This window comes from Ursus americanus, chromosome 4 (assembly GCF_024610735.1).
Source record: "Ursus americanus isolate L20-20 chromosome 4, mUrsAme1.1.p, whole genome shotgun sequence".
Classification (NCBI taxonomy): domain Eukaryota; kingdom Metazoa; phylum Chordata; class Mammalia; order Carnivora; family Ursidae; genus Ursus; species Ursus americanus.
The window spans coordinates 97,274,115-97,295,835 of record NC_142130.1 but is presented as its reverse complement, the minus strand read 5'-3'; the positions used below and the strand labels follow the sequence as shown (position 1 = coordinate 97,295,835).

Below are 21,721 nucleotides of genomic sequence, written 5' to 3'. Positions count from 1 at the left end.
CCAAGCGTCCTCATACGTTGCAGACAAGCCGCTAAAATGTCTTTCTCCTACGAGGGCAGTTCTTAGCGGCAGGAATTTTTACTCTTTAAAAACGAGGAAAATGCCTAAGCCACCATATCAAATGGCATTTAGTCCAATGACCTCATTAAATATTTAAGACACGAGAGGAGGGCAACACAGCTCTTCCAGATTTCTCCCCGGAGGCCACGAGGCCAGCCACTGCTCGGCTCCCAGACCGCCTCCCGGTTCTCAGCCTCCAGCACACGACGCCACTCCTCGGCAGTGGGAAGATGCAAAGTGGATTTTCCTGGGCTCCCAGGTCATACCCCGTGATGGGGGCCGGCAGGCTCCTTTACCCCCGATATTATCCAACAACTTAAAGAAGCACAAACAAGTCCAGCATGTATTTCACAGTGGGCCCCAGGAGGGCGTGAAGTCTGAACACAGGCGCGCACCGGCGACGTGGCTGAGTACAGCCGTGGCTCATGAGACAGCAGGTGCGTGCTCGGGAGCGGGGACCCACATCCCCCTACACCTCACACGTGGGTCCTGGGGGTCCTGCATCCAAATGTGATGCAAGGCTTCCTGAGCAAAGCATGGCTGCCCCCCCGGCCACTATGCCCCAACATGGCCACTCTGCAGACGGACCTGCTGAGCTCCCACACTCTCCTCTCGCCGGCCAGGGTCTCCGCATGAGGTCTCCTGTGACCCTGGAGCTCCGCCACCCTTCCTTCAGAAAGAGGTGCTCCAACACCGGGCGGCAGCCTCCACCACCCTGGCCACACTCTGGCCGCGACCAGCCCTCTTGCTAGTGACGGGCTCACCCCTGGGCCCGTGGAGGAGCCTGCTCTGGAGAAAGTCCTCGCCCGCAAGAGGGCAGCGGACGAGAAGGGCTGTCTCCTGGATACTGTGAGGTCGAGGGGCGGTGGCGGCTGCAGCCCTCTGAGGGGGCCGGGCTGCGCAGCAGAGCCACCGAAAGAACGCGGGTCTCCGATGGAGCTGAGTTAGCGTGTGTGCAGCTCAGCACTCCCACGGAGGCCCTGAGCCTTCTCCCTGAAGTGCTTACCAACGCACGAAGCCGAGGCGTCTTGAACAGAATGGAGCGCTTCTCTCCCGGCCCCCTCCGCGGACCGGCGGGGCTGGCCACAGCGGGGAGGCCTCGGCCGTGCCCAGAGAAGGAAAACCCCAACCTTTCTCCCAGTTCTGAGCGTGGGGGACAAGGACAGGGACAAGGACTGCCCGACTCCTCCAGACAGGTCATGACGAGCCATAAAAATGTTCTTCAATCTGGGTTTCTGTCCACGTGCAGATGGAGTGGTGAGTGGCTGGGACACGCGTGGGGACCCGGCGAGGTGGACAGTCTGAGCGGCAGGTCAAGCCTGACCTGCGCCACCACGTCCCACAAGACCCGCAGGCGGCCCGTCCTCAGCGTCAGGCGAGCTGCCTCTCCCCTGCTGACCCCCACGCGCCATCCATTACGGGGACGGGGGGGGGGGCACCATCGCTGCTGCCACGCCTGGGCTGGTGTTCCCCCCCTCCCAGAGTGTCCTGAAGTTTATGATAAAAGTCAGTGAAGGCTCCTCCGGGGGGGGGGGGCTCCGTGGGGCCTGGGGAGCCACCTCGCACTCACCAAGACCAGAACTCCTTTAGCTGGAACTCCCTCACCTGGGCTAGTTCTTCCCCTCAATCACGCATGTGTTTACTTTCTGTGTAACTCTCTTTGTGAGTTCTACCATGTTTACGTAAGATCTAAAATGCAAACACCTGCAGGGTGTAAATTCATTCTATAACAATACAGAGTTTTGGGGGAAGGGGCTCCCAGGTCCTGGTGGGCAGGAAAGGGCCACCGTGTCCTGGAGGACATGTCCTGCCCCGTCTGACGGCTGCGCTCCCTCCTCCTCCTCAGACACAGAAGAGGCGTTAATCGGATCAAGAGAAGAGAAAGCTTCCGGAGAGGACAATCCCCAACCAGCCGTGCGTATGTACTGAGGAAAACAAAACTACCGTGGGACAGAGCCTTCGGAAGGGCCGATGTCTCTTCACCGGAAATTACCCCGTTCTCTGGCTCGAAAACATAAAGCCAGCCCCAGGCCTGGGGTTTTGGGTTTCCCCAGAGCCACCCTGTGGGAGAAACGCCGGCCCCATGAGGCTCGCTGCCATCTCGTGCCCATTTTACAGATGGGAACGGGTGGCCCAGAGCACCCACGCCCCATTCACCATCACACCCTCGTGTGGGTGGGGCTGGAGAAGCCCAGGCTCGTGTGGCACCAGCTCCTGCACCCCCACCTCCCAGCAAGAACCCATGTGCAGGTGCGTCCTGGCAGCCAGAAAGGGTCGCTGCTGATCTGCCATAAACCAGCTCAGCATGTATGGGTCCATCAGGCGGCACCCCTCGCCTGGGAACCACCACCTTCTACTTCATTCCGACCACCCTGTAAATCCCCAGCGCCCACCTTGGCTGGGGGGGGTAAGAGGTGAGGGAACGGTGGGAAGCAGGTGGGTGCGAACTCCGCTCCCCATCAGGCATTGCTCCTTCCCCGAAGCTCGCCGAGCACCTGCTGGTGATAGGCGTGCAGCCCCTGAACTTTCTCCAGGAACGTTCCAAACAGAGAAGCATCACTGAAGGGCGGATGCCCCGCCTGGCGAGGCGGGGATCACCTGGGCGGAGCTCTGCCCTGCCGACCACGAGGTCCCCATCCTGAGCAGGGACGTTGTGACACACGGGTCAGGAAGGGGGAAGCGCCACAGCCGAGGCTCTGGAATGACCCACAGCCCGCCAGGCCCAACTCACCAGTAGAAGTAATAGGCCAGGGCCACGGCCACCAGGGCAGCACACACCCCCGAGAAAAGGCAGGCCGAGCAGCTGGACAGCATCTTCGGACCCTTGAAAGTGCGTGAGAAGGAGACCAGGGACCTGAGCGGCTCTCAGCCTCTGAGCAGCGGATAAGGAAGACGGATTAGGTCCAGACCTACACGGCCTGCGTCCGAGGGGCCGGGGCTGCCAAGAAGGTCTGCTCAGCGGAAAGGGGAGCACGCACTTCCGGGGTGCCGCCTTCCGACCTAGCAGCGCCCCGCAAGTCAGAGACCAACTCGGACCACACCAGGATTCCCCGAAGCAGCACGAACAGGCCAGCCTCCCCTCCTCCCGCTGCGGGGCCGGCCGGGTGCCCACTAATCCAATAAGCAGCTTTGCTGGGAGCTGTCGACAGGTGTCGTCACGGGGCTCGGCCAGGATGCAGGTCAGCGGGTCCCGGCCGGGCACCTGACCCGAGAACTGCAGACCCCAAAGTGCACACACCGTCTCTCTGAGCTTTCAGAAGCCGACAGCAGCACGACAACTCCAACACAGTGTGGCCGGGGGCAGGGCTATGGGGTCAGCTAGTGAGGGGGGCCCCCAAGGGATGGACAGACATCCCATATTTGGGGCCGGGTCCCAGGTTCGCGGGTCCCAGCTGTGACACACAAGGGCTCTGGGACCGCACATACAACACTCGGGTCCCAACGCCAGCCCTTTTCTCAAGTAAAGGACACATGTCTTACTCTCAGGAAAACAGCGCTGGAGAAACTGAGGCAATGAGCACAGGTGGGAGGGTGTGTCCTTCTCCCCCAGCTCCTCCCCTGAGACTGCAGATGTACAGTGGGATTGAGGTGGGATCAGGTGACCCAGGGACAGAAGAGTCACCTGCCAAACCTGCTCCCGATGAGGAAGGCCTCAGCAGACGCTGGAGGAAGCGGGAGGGGAGACCTGACCGCGAGAGCATCCTGAGGCCTCTCCTGGCCGGCGTACCTTCCTTCGGGGCTATCGTGCTGTCCTGGGATGGAATGAAGTCACCGCTCTGGGCATAGTCCATGGCACCTGACACAGAAGGTGGCCCCAGAGCTCCCATCCCGCCGGCCGTGGCCGCTCCAGCCCCCCGTGCCCTACACCCTGCGCGGCCAGCAACGCCTGACCCACCCCAGTGTGCCGCAGCAAGTCTGCAGCGTGGGAACCCCCCGGGGGGGCCCGAGGCGGTGGTCCTGGGCCTCTGGACGGGTTATCGCAAGGCTCCTTCTAGAGGCTTCTGGCCTGAGAAGCAGCAGGAGAGAAGGCGGTCATTAGCCCTCTGCTCCGCCCGCGGGAGGGGCTGGGGGACTGCCCTGAGCATCACGTTGCCGGCTAAGGCTTTCCGAGTCCTTAATCCCCAACGTGGCCGAAGGAGCGGCCGGCCTTGGAGAACCAGCTCTAAAATAGCCATGCCCGTCCCCCTAGGAGACGGTGGTGCCCCTGGGGGCTGGGAGCCTGAGCAACAGCCCTGCTTCTTGCCAGGCATCCAGGCAGCGGCCCTTCTAACAAACCAGGAGAAGACCGTCCTCTCACAGAGAGCCGCCCCGCAGGTGCGTCTGCAGAACCACCCCGCGGGGGACTCCGCGTCTGTGACGTGGGGACGCCCATGGCTGAGCCAAGGTCTGCAGGAAGGGCAGCAGGTGCCCTGACTTGTCCTGTGAGGTGGCCCCTGATCGGACCTCAGCCCAGGGGCTTCTCCCATCTGCAGACACCTGTGTGGGGTTTCTGAGGCCAGGCCGGGTCGCTCCTTGGCAACGGCTTTCTGGTGGCTGGTGACTTCCGTGCTCCAGCCCCCCTCCTCCATAGCACGGCCAGAATGACTTGTCTAAAGTAGACACTGGGGGGCGCCTGGGTGGCACAGCGGTTAAGCCTCTGCCTTTGGCTCAGGGCGTGATCCCGGCGTTCTGGGATCGAGCCCCACATCAGGCTCCTCCGCTAGGAGCCTGCTTCTTCCTCTCCCACTCCCCCTGCTTGTGTTCCCTCTCTCGCTGGCTGTCTCTATCTCTGTCAAATAAATAAATAAATAAAATCTTTAAAAAAAAAAAAAAAAGTAGACACTGGGTCACAGCCCGCCCCCGGCCGTCTCTGCCAGTCCCCTAACACACCTGCCAAATTCCAGGCCCAAGACATGCCCCACGTCCTGTCCTTGACCCCAGGCTCTTGCTATGTTCACAGGGTGGGCCGTGGGTTCCTGTACCCTCTCGACAGCTGCAGGCCCCCTGACCTGCTTGGCCTCGAGACTGGAACCCCAGGGGCTCCTCTGGGCCGTGTCCAGGCCTGTGGTCAGCGCCTGGCCTCCACAGGCCGTGGCACCGTGTTCACAGGGGTCCACTTCTCTCTTGTTTTCCACCAGGCTCTGGGCGGGAAACTCGCCCTCTGTCCAAGCGCTCCGACACTCAGGGGAGAGAACAGGGAACAGTCGGGCTGAAGCAGAGCCATTCCCGTGCCTCCAGTGTCCCCGATTCCACACTGGGCACGATGTGGGCTGCACGCGTGTGGTGCTGTGGCGGAGGGACTGTGGCCCTTGGGGGGCTTCAGGGCATGGCGGCAAGAGCCCCTTCCCTCCCAGCAGCATGGCAGGAGGCTGCTGTGCTGGCCCCGGCGAGAGGGTGCACGGCACAGCTGAGCCTCAGTTTCCCCTACCACAGGGTGTGAACGACTGTTACTTGAGGGTGGAGTGGGGATGACATTTAAGAGGTGAGCACAGGGAAAGCGCTGGCTCCTCAGGATGACATCAGCACCATTCCGGGCCCCCTTCCTGGGAGGACAAAGGCCACAGAGATGAAAAGAAATACCCCAGATTTCTCTCCAGGCTCAGAGCCAAACCAGAGCAAAGCCTCACACCTGTTCTTGGTTAAAACAGGTATAAATCTTACCACGTTCCTTACATTATTTGTGTGAAACTGAGAACGTCTAGATCTTGGCTGTATTTGTTTTGAAATAGAGATGCCCCTGCTGGAGGGAGGCCGGGCCGTCTGGGCTGAGCGCCGTCCTCACTCCCGCCAGGCCAGGCGTGCGGCCCCCGCTCTCAAGCCGCCTTGTTAACGGCAAGGGGGACAAAGCTAATTTGAACATACTGCACAAGAAAATGTCACAGGCGTATAATCTCCAGATTATCTCCCTAGGCCTAAAAGTTAGTGATTTATACCAAAATAGTGGAAGAGAGGACCAAAGAGTGTGTTGATAGGAATTCTTTGCAGGGTCCTCAGAACAGCAACATAAAAGCTATCTTTCTGACTATGTAACACTTTTCTTCAGACAGTAGTTTCTCCCAGGGGACTTCACACTCCCTCCCTCACACAACCGACTGGGGGACGTTCAGGGTGAAAATTCTTCTTGCTCAGTGCACATTGCTACGACCAGCCAACACGGGGCAACATGCAGTGACAAACGTGCTGTAGACTGTTACCATAGTTTCACAGACAAGTTCTCTGTTTTCCCTGCTGACCCCCCCGTCCAGCGGAGGGCCCTGTGATGATGGTGAGGGATCCCAAACGAGGGGCAGATGCTCTCCTGTCCCAGGAAACGAGGTGCCAACAAACACTCAGATATAAAGTGGCACCTCAGAGAGTCAACCGCCAGAACGGGAGGGAGGGCAGGGGAGCCTGAGGCCGGGGGTGCAGAGAAAGCCCCCGCGGGCCCTGCGCTCAGCCTGCGGCAGCCGCCAATACCCCCAGGGCTGCCCAGCGAGCAGTGCCTCTCTCCAGCCTCCAGGATGGACGGCTCCAGGGGAGGGGCAGGTGGGGCAGTGCGGCCAGCCCTGGGTTCCCTGTTCCCTCTGTCCGTCCCCCGCCTTATGAGCCCCCCGTCCCCATCCCCTTTCTCCCTGCTCGCCTCCAGTTCTGGGGCGTGCTCGGCAGAGCTCCGACCATCCCCAGCTAGCCTGGCCCCACACAGCAACAGATGTCCTGATCCCAGCTTCGCCTGCAGTCCTGGCCCTCGGGGTGGACTCCACCTGGACCATCCCAGAGTCGGGTGCTGATGACCCGAGTTAATGGGGAGGGCTTGTTAACATGCACTGTGAGACAGGACAGAATCCACACGGGAGCGGAGAAAGACCACACGGGCCACACCCAGACACGCTGGTGAGGGGCTCCGGGGGGCCTCGCCCACACGCATGAGGCCACACTGAGACACATTGGTGCGAGGACACAGAGGTCACACCCAGACACACGCGTGAGGGGTCAGGCAGGCCACGCCAAGGCCGAGCTAACTGACAGGTGCAACATGCAAATTACACATTTAAGATCACAGGGGCTCTGCTCTCCTGGAAGTGCACCAACTCCAAGTCTCTCTGCCCCAAGTCGCCAAATAACCGGCAGACCCAGCATATTAGATGTGGCTGACGTGGCCTCTGAGCGCATTGCTGCCCCAGCACGGCCACTTCCATGCCAGGCCCTCAGGAGCGAATCCAGCCGCTCCCCGGGGCGGGCAGGGTATCCTGGAGCTCGTCCCGACGTCTCCACGCCTCGGACGCTTGCGACATCACAGCTAATCACTACTCCCCACGTTCCCCAAAGACACTGTGGACTCCTGACGGCGGGGCCTCAGGAAAACGTGCTGTCCCACAGCTGCAGGGCGGCAGCCATGGAGCGCGGAATTTCCAGAAGGGAAGACGCGCTGGGGCTGTCACTCTGCTGTGAGCCTCTGACTGCCGGACTCACGGACACACGTGTCCTACAGCGAGACGCTCTCCCCACAAAGTCGCACTGCATTTACCAGGTTAATGAGACACGCCAGCCCCTGGGGACGCGCCATTTCACCAGCCTGTTTACCCAGATTTAGCGCAGCTTTAGATCCGCAGAAGAGCCTCCCGGAGCCACAGACACACTGCGAGACAAGCGGCAGAGAGGAAAGGGGCCAAAAGCACTCATACACTTCCCCCGAAGGCCTCCCCGGGCCCCTCCTGCGGACGGTGGCGTGACCCACACCTCATCCCTACGCCTGGGCATCCTCCCACTGACCGCTGGGACGCGGAGCTCCTGGCGCTCGCCGGCAGCCCTTCTTTGGGAAGGTTATGAGCTTCCTGAACTTCTCCGTTGGTCCCAGGAAGGAGCAGAGACAGGCAGGGAGAGGCAGGGGAAGGAGCAGGGACAGGCAGGGAGAGGCAGGGGAAGCGTCCTCCAGTCCCAGGCACATCCAGGCTGTCCCGGAGGACACGCGAGGGTGTGCTCCGCTCTACGGGAACCTGGCCGCAGCCGCACGACGCACCTGTTGGGGGGCGGGCTAGTACTCAACCCACTCTGCGGCTATGAACGCTCAACCAAATCAGGAAGGAACAGAAACCAGACCGCGCTCAAGGCTTGCTGCCTGGACTCACTCTGGGGTAAACGAGACGGTGGTGGAGTTTCCAGGGGTGAGGCCGGTGCTCTTGGGGGTGGCTGCCACGATGCCCTTCCAATCCACACCGGGACACGTGGAGAACACGGGTTACTATGCAAACCAAACACTGGTAAACAGCCTGAGATGCGAGCTCGGGAAAGCCAGCGGCCAAATCTCAAGTGCTTTGAAGCATCTTCAGAAACTCTCCGTGCCAGACGCTGTTTGTGCGGCTCGTAATTACCGTGCGGCGCTGACGCAGGCTGGTCCAGACGACCGCACACGGGGGGTGTCACAGCAGCAGGTGTCCGGGGAGAATGCTGCCACTCTTGGGGAGGGCCTCGTGTGTTCAGGGTGGCTGCAGATGACCAGCCACTCTCAGACACGAGGGTCCACCTGCCACGCCACCCACGGACACGTGAGCCAGCCCTCCAGCCCTCGGCCGCCTCGGTGAACCATGCACTAGGGTAACGAGGATGCACACTTATTTTTTTTCAAGACTCTGCACTTGGGACTGGTTGGCCTGCAGCCTGGAAAAGGCAGCTGCCGTCCAGGGGAGGATGACGGGGAGCAGGTGCACGCGCAGGGCACTGAAGCCCCGCGAGAGCCACGAGGCGGCTGCTGCAGAAGCAACTGCCCAGGCTGGCACAAAGGAGCATCGCCATGGACAAATGTCAGCGTGCTATCAGAGTTGGGCAGCGTGGCAACGTGTCCAGAGCGGATACTCCTGCACACGCACCCCTCCCAGGAAGCCTGACACAGTTGCTAGGACGCAGGGCCACCCGTCTGACACTCATCCCCAAAATACACCCCCACCTGGAAAGCAATTTTTTAAAAAGATTTTATTTATTTATTTGACAGAGAGAGACAGCAAGAGAGAGAGCACAAGCAGGGGAACTGGAGAGGGAGAAGCAGGCTCCCTGCTGAGCAGAGAGTCCGACATGGGGCTCGATCCCAGGACCCTAGATCATGACCTGAGCTGAAGGCAGACGCTTAATGGCTGAGCCACCCAGGCGCCCCCTGGAAAGTGATTTTTAAACGAAATATAGTTTCAGACGTGAACTCTGTTTGAACAATGATCGTGAATCTCAAACTTCATTTGAATCAGCTTGCTTGGTTCCTCATCATTTCAGCTAAAAATCACCATTCAAAGTTCTACCGAGCCGTTAGGCTACGTGACCGGCACACGGACAGCCCAGCCGGGGGGCTCTCTGCTCCCAGGCAGGGGTGTATATAACCCCCAGGGGGCTGCCACCCTGCTCTTCCGAATGTCTCTGCGAAAGCCGTGGCCCAGCCAGCGCACAACAGGAAGCACGGTGGCGCCTGAGCACTAGGCTCCCCCTGCAGGGCTCACGGCCCCTCGAGCACAGAACCCAGGGCGGTGCCCACACCAGGGAGTGCCCGGGGGGCGCTCCGTCCGCGCACCAACTCTGTGGTTCGGTCTGACACGCAGACAGCACGTGGCACCCCAGAGCCGGCGTTCAAAGCCCCGTTGTACTTGGTGATTGCAGTGGGAAGAACAGAGTTGCGTGACAACCTCTGCTGTTCCTCATGGCAGAACGCCTGGTGGGGGGGGGGGGCGGTCTCCAAGGGGAGGACAGGAGGAGAAGCTGGGCTGCACCCTCGCCTCCCACCGCTGCAGGATGGCCAGGGGCTGGCCAGGTGGGGAGCAAGCCGAGGGCCCAGGAGGGAAGCATCTCCCAGGGAAGCCCGGCGGCCTCCCTCCCCTGCTTGCTCGGGGCCACCAACTGCAGGTGACAGGACGGGCTGCTGCCCAGGGAAGTGCCCGAGGCTGCTGTGCCGGGTGGCCGGTGGCAGGACCGCTAGACTCATGAGCGAGCTCCTGGGTGTCCTTCCCACTTCTGCACACATATTCTCAGGTGCGTTTTGCTGCTGTCCCACGTCCCCCTCAGGAGCAAGGAGCCGCCATGTGAGTGCTGAGGAGGCCCGGGGGGGGGGGGTGTCACGTGACCACCGGGATGGAGCCCCCTGAGCTGTCCCCTCTCCTGCAAAGGGCCTTACTACCCTCCCCTTGAGGAAGCTGCCCGTTAGCTGGACAGCTGCTGCGTGTGCCTGCTGCCCACGGCAGGAGCCTGAGCTCCAGAAGCACAGGCCAGACGCTCTAACACAGCTGGAATTCGCAGTCCTATAAAGGGTGACAGCCATCTACGTCGGCCCCTGCGTGCACGCCGTCACCGGGCATCCTGACAGGCCCCTGCACGTCTGCTCGTTCAGCCTTCACGGCACGCTTGAGAGGCAAGCACTCATGAGATTCACTTCATAGACAAGGAAACGGAGGTACAGAGAGGTTAGGCAACGTGCCTGAAGTCACACAGCAAGGAAGCAGCAGAATCAGGATTCTAACCCAGGCTGTCTGCCTGCAAAACCACCACTTCCACAAGCAAGGACTGTGTCCTAAGCAACCAGCGTGCCGGTTGTCTCATCCCACTGAAAGGCAGGCCTCCCCAGCAGCTGACCACATGGGCCCCCAGCTTATGAAGGGAGCAGGGGAGGTGTGCCCCAGGGACACTGCTTAAACCTGCGTTCACTGGCTAGCTTCCAATATCAGGTCTGCACGGATTGGGAAAAACTCCGAAGACCAGCCCTGCAATCTGGGACGCCGGGGCATCACATCCACCGCGGGCTGGTGTAAACCCACCCGCCAGTTCTTCAGCTCTAATAAGACATTTTAACTAAAAACAGCCCCGCTCTCGTGAGATTCTATAAATTATCTGGGAGTACGACATTCTTGCTGAGAAACGTGAAACTGTGAGGAAGCAGGGCAGGGAACGGGAGGTCAGCCATCGTCCTCCCGATGCCCAGGGCTGACCGCTGTTCTGTCTGTTGTTGCCAAACACTGGTGTACAACGGACACCAAGTGTCTTTCTCACTCAGAGTCGTCTGCCAGGGACTGAAGGGTTGTGCCCGCCAAGTTCATGTGCTGGAACCTGATCCCTGAGTGACGACATTAGGAGGTGGGGCCTTTGGTGGTGGTTAGGTCATGAAAGGGGAGCCCCGATGCTGGAGTCAGTGCCCTTATGAAAGAGGCCTCAAGAGCGCCCTCGCCCTTCCCCCAGGTGAGGATCCAGCGAGAAGCCACCAGCTGTGAAGCAGGAAGGGGCCTTCCCGACGCCAAATCTGCCAGCACCTTGATCTTGGACTCCCAGCCTCCAGAAGTATGAGGACCATGTGTGCGCTGTGGTGGGCTGCCCGGTCCGTGGGACTCTGCCAGAGCAGACCAGCGGTAGGTAGCTGTATCTGGTCTGTACCAAGCCCACCAGCGTGGCGGGTCACGGCGCAGATGATGACGTGACAGCCGGCAGAGGACAGGGACTCACCGCTGCCCAGGTCCCCAGCTGCAGGTGCTCAGGGACCCCGCTGGGCACCCCATCTCCCACACCCACGGCAAGCGCCGCTCAGGCCCTCCCCGCTTCAGCAGCCCAGGCTGGGGACGCTGAGATGCGGCAGGAACCGGGGAAAGAACTCTAACATCCTTTATTTTTGAAAACGAGTAGTGTTATTTTTATCATCTTTACAAGAGATTATCACAGCCCTGCCTGGTCTGCTAAGCCCAGCGGCACCCACCACCTCGTCCTTATGCAGGCCACACGCCTAGATCGACACAAAATGTGCCCATAGGTCCCGTCTGACTCAAACAGACCAGCTGCGGACACAGGGACTTGCAACACTGCACAACACTGGCGGCCTCGCCCGATGCCGCCTCCACGCTGGACCATGGCCACTTCCTCCTGCACCGCGCTCGGGCTCCTTGTAGGGAGCGCCCTGATGGAGTCGGCTCACCTCGTCTACCTTGCCGGGACACAGACGACCAGAAACCTTCTTCTCTCAGGCACCAGGCACGTTCCTGCTGACCTGTGCTTAAAAGATGTCCTCGCTGACACACCCACCGCGAACAGCCCACATGCAGCTAACTAATCCCCATCTCTGGGGCTGAAATGCGAGCCTTCCAGCTCCCACTAGATTGGGGGTGCCCTCAGCCCACCCTGGTGTTTGTGGGTCTGACGGACCAGCCGTGGCGCCTGTGCGGATGGGCGTGTGTCTTCTGACGCCCGGGAGACGGCATCTAGCCCTCCTGTCCCCTCCCAGGGCTGCCGTTCTCTGTCCACGGAGCCCTCAGTGGTCCCATGTCTGCCCCTCCTTCCTGGGACCCCCTGGCCTGCGGCGTGCCCATGCTCCCCGAGGATCCCAGGGCTGCGATCGTCCATGCTGGTGGGCAGCCTGTCTGACACTGGGGTTTAGAATCAAGAAGCCACATTCTGCAGCAGGTCAGTGACAAAGCTTACTCTTGATCTCAGTGTCTTGACACTAGACTCGCCTCTCCACCCCCGACTCCACCAGACAGGGTAACGAGGTGCCATCTATCAGCCCCTCACTCCCAGCCAGGGTCGTGTCACGGCTGTGGCTACGCCTGGCTCGTGCATCTGAAACAGCCACACCTTCCGGAGTCTTTCCAAGCTGCTTCAGGAAACGAGCTTCATCTGGATAGAAGTCCAGCTTTGGCTGCAGACCGTGGGCCCTGCCTGTGGTCAGACCTCTCTCGGGACCCTGCCCTGGACTGGGAGGTCCGCACCGCTCTGCGGAGCCCCCCTGTGCAGCTGCCCTACTGGCCATCGGAGGGTTCAGTCTAGACCAGGGACAGGACGCCCACTCGGGGCTCTTGCTGCGTTGCGATGTTGGGGATGTGCACTCGGTCAGAGGACCAGCCAATGCCCAGCTTGCTCTGAAAGGTCCAGAGGCTGTGTCCTTCTTGCCCGCTTGGCTCCCGTCAGCAGCAGGGCACCCTGCACCAGGCCCTGGTTCCCAGCAGGGGCTGGCCGTCATGTCCCCATCTGCCCCTCTCTGCCAGCGGGACCCCCCAGCAGAACCCCCCCAGCAGCACGCCCACAGCCCCGGCCTCAGCCCTCCCCGGGGGGTGCGCTTCGGTCCGCTCCCAGGCCGTGGGGTATCCACTGTAGTTTGAGCTCATTCTCTTGCTCTGGTTTCCTCGGGAGGCGTTCGATCGCCCTCAGCTGAGTGTCTGGGCGCCCGCATTGTCACTAACACGCCCCAAGCACCTCTGCGTGCAGCAAAACCCCTCCCGGGGCCCCAGCGGGCTGCCCTCCGGCAGCAGCAAGTTCGGGGAGAGCTGGCTGCTTGCGCTCAGGCTCACTTTGGGCAGCTGCTGTGTCGCTTCCCTAAACGCTTCCCTGAGCGGCTTCCCTAAACAACAGAGCTGAGGAAATACCCTGCAAAACAGGGACGTCGCAGGGTCATTCCTGCGGGCATCAGGCTGACTCCTCTGGACACAGCTGCACACACAAGGAGCTGGCGATCAGATCACGGGAGGGAAGGGACCAGTGCCGGGAGGGAGAGAACAGACGGGTGCTGAGGACTCTGCTCCTAGTCCCCGGCAGCTGGGAGTGCTCTCTCCGCATAAAGAAGCCAGAGCTGGGGGCCACGGACGGACGCTGTAGCGCGGGTGGTGCGTGGGGTGGGTGACAACAGCCAACAGCTCCTCCATCGAGGGGGTCCCAGGGCAGGCGCGTGCTGGCCGCCACAGAGCCGACCTCAGCACCGCTGGGTCCCTGCTCTACTGCGTCCGCCTCCGACTTCCCCATGACCCGAGTGGGCAGGCCCACACCCTGTACGGCCCCGCACCCCCCCACTCCGTTGCTGGCGACAACGGTCATCGGCCCTCTGACTGTGAAATGGACAAATCAATGGGCGGGAGCAGCAACTTAATTCATGAGCAAATGTTTTTGTCTCCTGCCTCCTGTGCCCGGGGTGGGGCCTGAGCCAAAGCCTCTGCACCCTGGGCCGGGCTGTCCATCGGCCCGCCCCGCCTTGCATGGGACTGCTGAGGAGCCCCGGGTCTGGCTCTGAACACACCCACCCGTTCCCAGCCGATTTCAGCTCACAGAAACTAACCCCAGCAAGACCACAGACAACTCTTCTCTCGTAAACGTCCAGGTGCTTCTTTTGCAGCAAACCCCTCCAACCTAAGAAATTACTGGTCCGTGTTTGTCCCTGCACACGTGTGGTCCCTGGGCAGCGCCTGCTCCCTGATAGACAACAGCAGAGCCCACCCTCAGGCTCCCCGATAAAATCGTGCCTCTGGCCCCCCCACCCCAGACTCAAGGGTACGCGTCCCCCCACCACCCTGAGCTGCGAGCTCCTGTCCTGCATGTGTTAACCCGTCGGTTAAAGGTTAAAGAAACAGTTTGTTCAGCCAAGGAAAACAGAACCGACGGCTAACAGCTCCTTCTCCGTCAGGGAGCACGTTAAGACCTCTGATTGCACAACTGCCGAGGAACGGAGCAAAGAGGCAACACAGGAGCTAGCTCCACAGGGGGCCGGCCGAGGGAGGGAAGTGAGCTGTGCAGGTAATTGACCTGTTCTTGCAGCCGCATTAAACAGTGAAAGGAAAAGGCGGGCTTAATTTAATGATGTATTTGATTTAACCCAAAGTAGCCAAAATACCGTCCTTTCAACATACCATAAAAGAGGCGAGGTGCCTGGGTGGCTCAGTCAGTGAAGCGTCTGCTTTCAGCTCAGGTCATGATCCCGGGGTCCCAGGGTCCTAGGATCGAGTCCCATGTCAGGCTCCCTGCTCAGCGGGGAGCCTGCTTCTCCCTGTCCCTCTGCTTCTGTGCTTTCCCTGTTTCTCTCTCTCAAATAAGTAAATAAAATCTTAAAAAAAAAAAAAGGTGCAGAGAAGCCGCTCATGCCGCCTTTCCTGCACGTCGGTGAACTCTGGTGCCTCCCTACTCAGCCGCTCACTTCCAAGGGCTCAACAGCCATGTGTGGCCGTGGCATTGGACGTTGGACCATGGGGCTCTGCCAAAGGTTACTCAAGTGACATTCGTGGCAGCCAACAGCCTCTGGCCCCCTGACCAGGGAGACCGCAGAGACCCAGAAAGCACTCTGCTACGTGGCCTGCCAGATTCCAGAGGGGAGTTCCCAGCCCTGGAGAGGCGCTAAGACAGATCCAAACACCTTATTTCCCCAGGCTTCGCCTTTGCTTTGGAGCTCAGGGTTAGGACGGACGAGCCACGAGGACTCGCCTGCAAAGCAAAGGTGGGGGGTGCTCCCTGGGTAAGTAACCCAGCCCTGCTCTCCTAGAAATGAGCAGAGGGTGCAGACTTGCAGACTGGGGGGGGGGGGGGGGGCTACACAGCCTGGCTTGTCCGGCAGCTACACAGTGCCTCCTCCTCCCCAGGAAGGCCCATGGTTCTGCTGCAGGAGCACAGCACGCCCGGCCCTTACCTGGGGCCTCCCCGGGCCAGGAGAGCCGTGGTCTCTTGAAATCCATGGAGTGCCCCGGAGGCGCTGGCTTTTATCCTGCCCTGGCTCCTCCCTGTCGGAGCCGCAGGGAGGCGGGGTCTCTGAGGGTGTCCTTTTCACCCATGACCTACACTCTGCAACCAGGAGGCAGAAACAGCCAGCAGCGTGGCCTAGGGCAACTGCTGCCCACGTCTAGCTGGACCGGCCCCAGTCGGGGCAAGGGAGCGACTGGGGAACAGCCCTGCTGGAGACGGAGGCTGTGGCCCTTCTCTTTTTATTTGCACAGAGCCGGAAAGCCAGGACCTGACTAGCCCCCACACCTAAGGACAGAAATGCAAGTCCCCGCCAGTAGGACCGCCAGTGTGCGGAGCACAGTGAGGAGGGAGACCCGAGGAGAATGGGCAGGACGCATCTTCTAGCAAACTCAGGTCAAAGGTTCTGGAATACGGGCTACTCTGCAATGTGGTGGGAAGGAGTGGGCTGCCCACCCACAGTCCACTGTCCCTCGCTTCTGTACCAACAGGACAGACGTCCTGTGAGGCAGGCCACCGCCGGCCAAGCAGGGAAGGTCCCAGTCCCCTGTGCCCGGGGCAGGAGTGTCTGGCCTGGGAGATGAAAGCCACTAGGAAATGGCCCAGACATGCTCTTCTCCTTCCTGCCTGGAATGCAGACGAAAGGGCCAGGGGGAAGCAGCCCTCCTGAGACCAGCCAGTCGTCGTCAGGGGGACAGAAGCTGCAGGCGGAGGAGGAGGTCAGAGGGAGCCTGGTCCCTGTGGTCCACGGAGTGCAGCCCGGCCTGCCCCAGGCTTGCTGGTAATGGGACAGAAACAGGCCTGAGCTGATTGGTCGCTGCGCTCAGACAGGGACCAAATCTGCTCCCCACAGGCGTGGAACCCTGCAGCACAGGAGTCCTGCATCAGCAAAAACTATCCTGAGCTGCGTAGCCCACCCCCCAAGCCCGGTTCACGAACACGGAGATGCACCCAATCCCAGGTCCCGTCCTTGAGGCAGGAAGATGAGGTCTGCTCCAGAGCAGTTCCCAGAGGGGAGCTTCAGTCCACAGACAGCCCCGGGGGCTGCGCCCAGCATGGCCCTGGGGACGGTGCACCCCATCCTGCCTCGAAGCCCCCGTGATCTCCTGGCCCCTTTTCTCCTCAGGCCCGTGGAATGCCGCCGGCAGCTGGTCTCCTCAGGAGGCCGGGCAGGGGCTCCCTCCCCAAGCAGGGCCCAGCTCAGAGTACCCTAGTCCCGAGTCACACTGACAAGACAGGCTCCTCCACGCACAGCCCCCCGAGGGCCGCACTTGCCCCCTGTGCCCCCCCGCTGGTCGGCCGAGAAGCCACCCCACCCAAGGTGTGCGAGGCGCCGGGCTGGTGTTCACCCCAGAGCCCCCAGCAGCCCCTTCCACGGCACAGGGCGCTCTGCCCCCGGGACAGGAGCCCCCAGTGATGCCTTATAACGCCCCCTGTGGCACATGTGGGTATTTTTAATTTGGACACACACAAAAAAACAAATCTCACGCACCTGTGGACCTACCACGGAGATGAAACGTTTGTCAAATTGTTTCAGATCTTTGTTTCTAGAGAAAGCTTTGTGTGTCTGAGTGTGTGCACACGCGTGTGCACGTATGTGCTGTGCATATGGGGGTGTGCACATACATGTGTACATGTCTCTGTGTGCACGTGTGTGGGCGCACTGGGCTGTGTGTAGTGTGCGTGTGGGACGTGTATGAGTGTGTCACGTGGGCTGTGGGTACATCTAGGACACACAAGAAGTGAGTCTGTGTTTCCTCCTGGACCCCTCCCTGGAGCTCAGGACATCTGTGGGTCCTGCTGGGACCTCTGAAGCTGGGGCCACCCCGTGTCCATCCGTCCACAGAAAAGGGGGCTCTAGCGCAGCCTCCTGCCCTCGGCCACAGGTCACATAGTGTCCAGTTGGCCCCAGCCTGCAGGATACGTGCCAACTAGCTGTGCCTATCACCCCGCGCCTTGTCCTGGACCGCGGCTGTCCTCACTGTGTCATGGAGAGGTGAATCCCGAACACCCCGTTGGCCGTGGCGGCGCCCTGCGGCAAGTGAATCCGGGCCAGCCAGCAAGGCCACTCACCTCCCTGGAGATCACAGCCGTGCGGCCACCACGCTCACACGCAACCCACCCACCCACTGGGCTCCTTCACGCCTTGGCCTCCCGTTCCTCCTCTTCCTCCCCGTCTTCCCATGTGTATCTGGCCAGCCTCGGCCGTCCTTCCTCTGGCTTCCAGAACCTCTCGACAATGCTGTGCTGGGTGGTCTGGTGGCGGCATGCTCACCGTGGCCTCCCCCAGAACTACTCCTCCGCCTTCCCTGCAGCCAGAGGCACCGCCAGGAGCCCAGCGATGCACGGTCCTGATTCCCTCCCAACACACACGTGTACACCATGCACGACACACAATCCCTTTCACACACACCCAGTCACCCCCGCACACACATGCACACACTCGAACCATGGCAAGCCTGGCTGCTCCCCACCCCCCACTGCCACGAGCCCCATCACCTTCTGACCTCCATGCCTGTCCCCTGCAATCCACCAGGCTCTCTCTGCCCCGGGAAGATCACAGAAATTTGTTCAGACCATCGCCTCCCCTCCTACCTGCGGGAACGCAGCCCTCACATGTGTCTGGGTCACTTCCCCCACAGCCTGTGCCCTCCACAGGCGCTGAGGTCTGTGGGCCGTTCACCTCCGCCCAGAGGGGCACCTGGCAAGTGGCAGGCCCTCGACCAAAGTCAGTAGATTGTTAAATGAGCATGGGCTACCTGATGGCGGGGTGGGGTGGCCTGCCCTCCCCTGGCCACCGGGGGGCCTGACTTCCTGGGGACGCCTCCCAGGGGGGCCTTGGCAAGTCCACGGCCATGGTGATCCAGGTCCCCACCCTTCGCCGACAAACCACACTGGACACCACAGCTCCAAACCCGGAGATCGACGGAAACTTTCCAGCAAAGTCTGTCTTCACTTCAAAGCTGTTTGGGTTTTCAAAGCATAACAGGCACGGTTCTTCATGAGCAATTTGACTTCTGAGAAAGACAGCTCGGGTTGCTACCTGTGCTGTGTCCCCGGCACGTGCGGCATTAGGTCACGACACAGAGAAAACACCCCAGCGCTTACTGGACGTCTTACTGGAACCAACAGTCAAAGCCTCCCTCCTCACCTGACGGTCCCTCTCCTTCTGCTGACATCACGGGATTAAGTTTAATTTACAAAAGGGGAAATCTTTATTTGACAAAATTTAGCCCAAATAAAGAAGCCTACGTTCTCTTGTAAATCTTTACAAACGGCATTTTGAGAGAAATCAGTAAGAAGAAATCCTGGCACCTGCATGTTCTGCTGGTCAGCCACAGTCCCCCTGGACCCGCCGCGCGTTCTCCACCGGTCGCACGTCCAGGCCTCGCCCATCCCGACACTCTCGTGACACAGCGATGAGCTCCGTCCCTGGAAAACTTAGAGAATCAGCGGCAGGGAGCTAATTACTGATCATCGAAAGGACAGCCGTCATCCCCTAGTGTTTTGTTACCACTGAAAACAACGTGTCAAAGGCACCGAGTAACTGAAGTGTTCCAAATTTGCTCATTGCCGTGATAAAGCCTAAAGCCTCGTCAAGTTCTTCGCACCCCAGTGCTGGGACGGGACCGGCAGCTCAGCCCGGAGTCTCGCACGCATACGGGAAGACGCGCACACACGAGCACCGAGACACCCACAGCGCACCTGCCAGCGGCGGGAAGGGTCCCCATGCTCGGGGGTGCTGGCGGGGAACGTGGAGGGAAGGCTCTCGGCGTGGACTGAACATGCACCCGCCAGGCCGTCCGCGGTCACAGCCACGTAACAGAATCAACACGTGGCCGTGCGTCCTGGGAGAGGCAGGGCTCGCAAGTGATAGGCACACAAAACAACAGCCAGCCTGCAATTTGCTCCGAGGCCACTTCTCCAGGCTCCAGCTTTGCAGACGGCGCCCAGAGCCCGTCTCCAGAACCGCGGTGAGGACCTGGGGAGAGCTCAGAAGTGGAGATGCCTCCGTGCTGTGCGCCCGGGAAACGAGGGTTTGAAAACACGGTCGAACCAAAGTCCTGGTTCTAAGGTCTTTTTAGGAAGAAAGTAGGGACACCGATGAGCCTGAGTGAGGCCAACCACACGCCCCAATACTGTGAGGACGCCACTGCAAGAGCACGGCGGGTAGATGGAGCTAACGGACGTCAGCCCAAGAGAAGGCAGTAAAACGAGGGGCGAGGATGCGGACGACGGCGGCGTGAGGCAGGACATCCACACGTCTCGGCGACCATAACAAGGACAAACAGAGCTGAGCGCAGCATCCGCGAGACGTGCGGGAGACAGACGAGCCCGGACACCGAGCCACAGAAGACAGAAGCTCAAGGCCACAGAAATGACGCCCGAACACCCACACGAGAGGGCCGCGGAATCGAAGCAAACTGGTAAAACGGGCTCCAGGCGGGAGGTCCCGGAGAGATGGACGGAAGCTGATGGAGACAGGCGGGGGCCGTGCCCGAGCCACCACAGGAAGGGTGACCGCACACAGGGACACGCGGCTAGTGGGTATCAGGCGGCCCCCAGTCGAAGCGTACCTTCCCAGCTACCAGGTCAATACCACCAAACACAAAAACAAAACCTAAAAAAAACCCCAGAAAGGCTAAAAACGGGGACCACATACAAAAAGACGTGTGTTTTGTGCACGTGCACACATTTTATCTGTAACTCTCCGAATACGACCAAAGTAACAAGAGCACTAATCCAAACAGGGGGACGGGCAGAGATCCCCTGCGGAAAGGGAACTGTTTTCACACCGGCTCACAGAATGAAATCAAGCTCTGCTACATATAAGAGAAATACCTCAACCAAAGCAATTTAGCAGGGTTGGAAATCATGTGTACTAGGAAAATGCAAAATGGAAAAAATAGGATTCAGAATCTCAGTAGTGGACAGTAGACGGTCAGACCTGGTGAAGTGAAATGAGACAAAGCAGGAATATTTGTGACGCGAGGACCTCAAATTCCTGAGGAACACAGAACAGTTTCATCTCTGCACCAAATAACCCACGGCACACTTCACAGAGCAGAGGTCACGGGGGTCGCTGGAGAACAGATCACAGCACGCTAACACAGGGAGACACGGACCCGTCTCTTTCAATCCGAGGAAGAACAGTGGCCAAGAGCTCTGTGAGGCGGCAGGAGGCATAAGCAGGGAGGCTCAAGAGGTGGGTGTAGGCCTCTGGCACTAACCCTTTCGCTAGTGACAAACGCCGCACATCCTTTCACCTGCCCAAGGGGACATTCGCAAATCAAGCAACAAGAAATAATCAACAAAGTCCAAATCGTATTTGAAGTGCAGACAATATTCGCTAGAAACTAATAACAAAATCAGAAAACAGGGCCTTTCCCCTGAGAGGTGACCATCCTCCCCTTAGACGGTCCTCTCCGGGGGCATAGAAACCAAGACTGCTTGATTTCTAAAAAGCACAACGAAACTGTGGCTGTACTTAGAAGAGAAGTTATCACATTAGGTATTTGGGTCTTTAGGAATGAAATCACAAAAATAAGACAATCCAGCCTCCAACTCGAAAAGCTGAAAGAGAATTTTAAAGTTGGGAAGGAATTAATAAGAGTAAAAGCAAACAGTGAGTTTAAAAAATTCTAATTAGGGGGCGCCTGGGTGACTCAGTCGTTAAGCGTCTGCCTTTGGCTCAGGGCGTGATCCCCGCGTTCTGGGATCGAGCCCCACGTCAGGCTCCCTGCTGTGAGCCTGCTTCTTCCTCCCCCCCCCCCTCCGCTTGTGTTCCCTCTCTCGCTGGCTGTCTCTCTCTCTGTCAAATAAATAAATAAAATCTTTAAAAAAAAAATTCTAATTAGTAGCCAAACTTGAAAAAAAAATCAATAAAAGTTAAGTCACCCAGAGCAATAAAAACTAATCAAGAAAAAGTAGAACAAAAATACACAAAATAAGAAACAGGGAATAACCATCAAAAGAAAACATTTTTTTAAAATCATGGAAATAATTGCATATGTCTATGCAAATAAATTTGAAAGCCTAGATGACATGGATATTTTCCACAAAGAAAGTGACCACAAAAAAGATAGAAACTTTAAGCAGACCTACTTTTTAAAAAAGATTTCTTTCTTTCTTTATTTGAGAGAGAGAGAGCATACAAGCAGGAGGGGTAGAGAGAGAGAGAATCCGAAGCAGATTCCCCACTGAGTGCAGAGCCCCATGCGGGCTTGATCCCAGGACCCTGAGATTATGACCTGAGCTGAAA

The 21,721-nt window shown here is 59.4% G+C and overlaps 1 protein-coding gene across 5 annotated transcripts in view; it reads right to left on the bottom strand.

Annotated features, from left to right (window-relative positions):
- Positions 1-21,721, bottom strand: part of AGPAT3 (1-acylglycerol-3-phosphate O-acyltransferase 3) — a 90,871-nt gene that overhangs the window by 34,466 nt on the left and 34,684 nt on the right. Inside the window, exon 1 of one of the 5 annotated variants that reach the window (XM_087861841.1) lies at positions 18,775-18,899. The exons of 2 other annotated variants lie outside the window; for them this stretch is intronic. The gene's annotated coding sequence lies outside the window, so the exon portion shown is untranslated. Of the gene's footprint in view, positions 1-14,639; positions 14,815-15,409; positions 15,468-18,774; positions 18,900-21,721 lie in introns of those variants that run through there. 2 more of the 5 variants (XM_045774194.2, XM_087861840.1) reach the window with 2 other exon arrangements.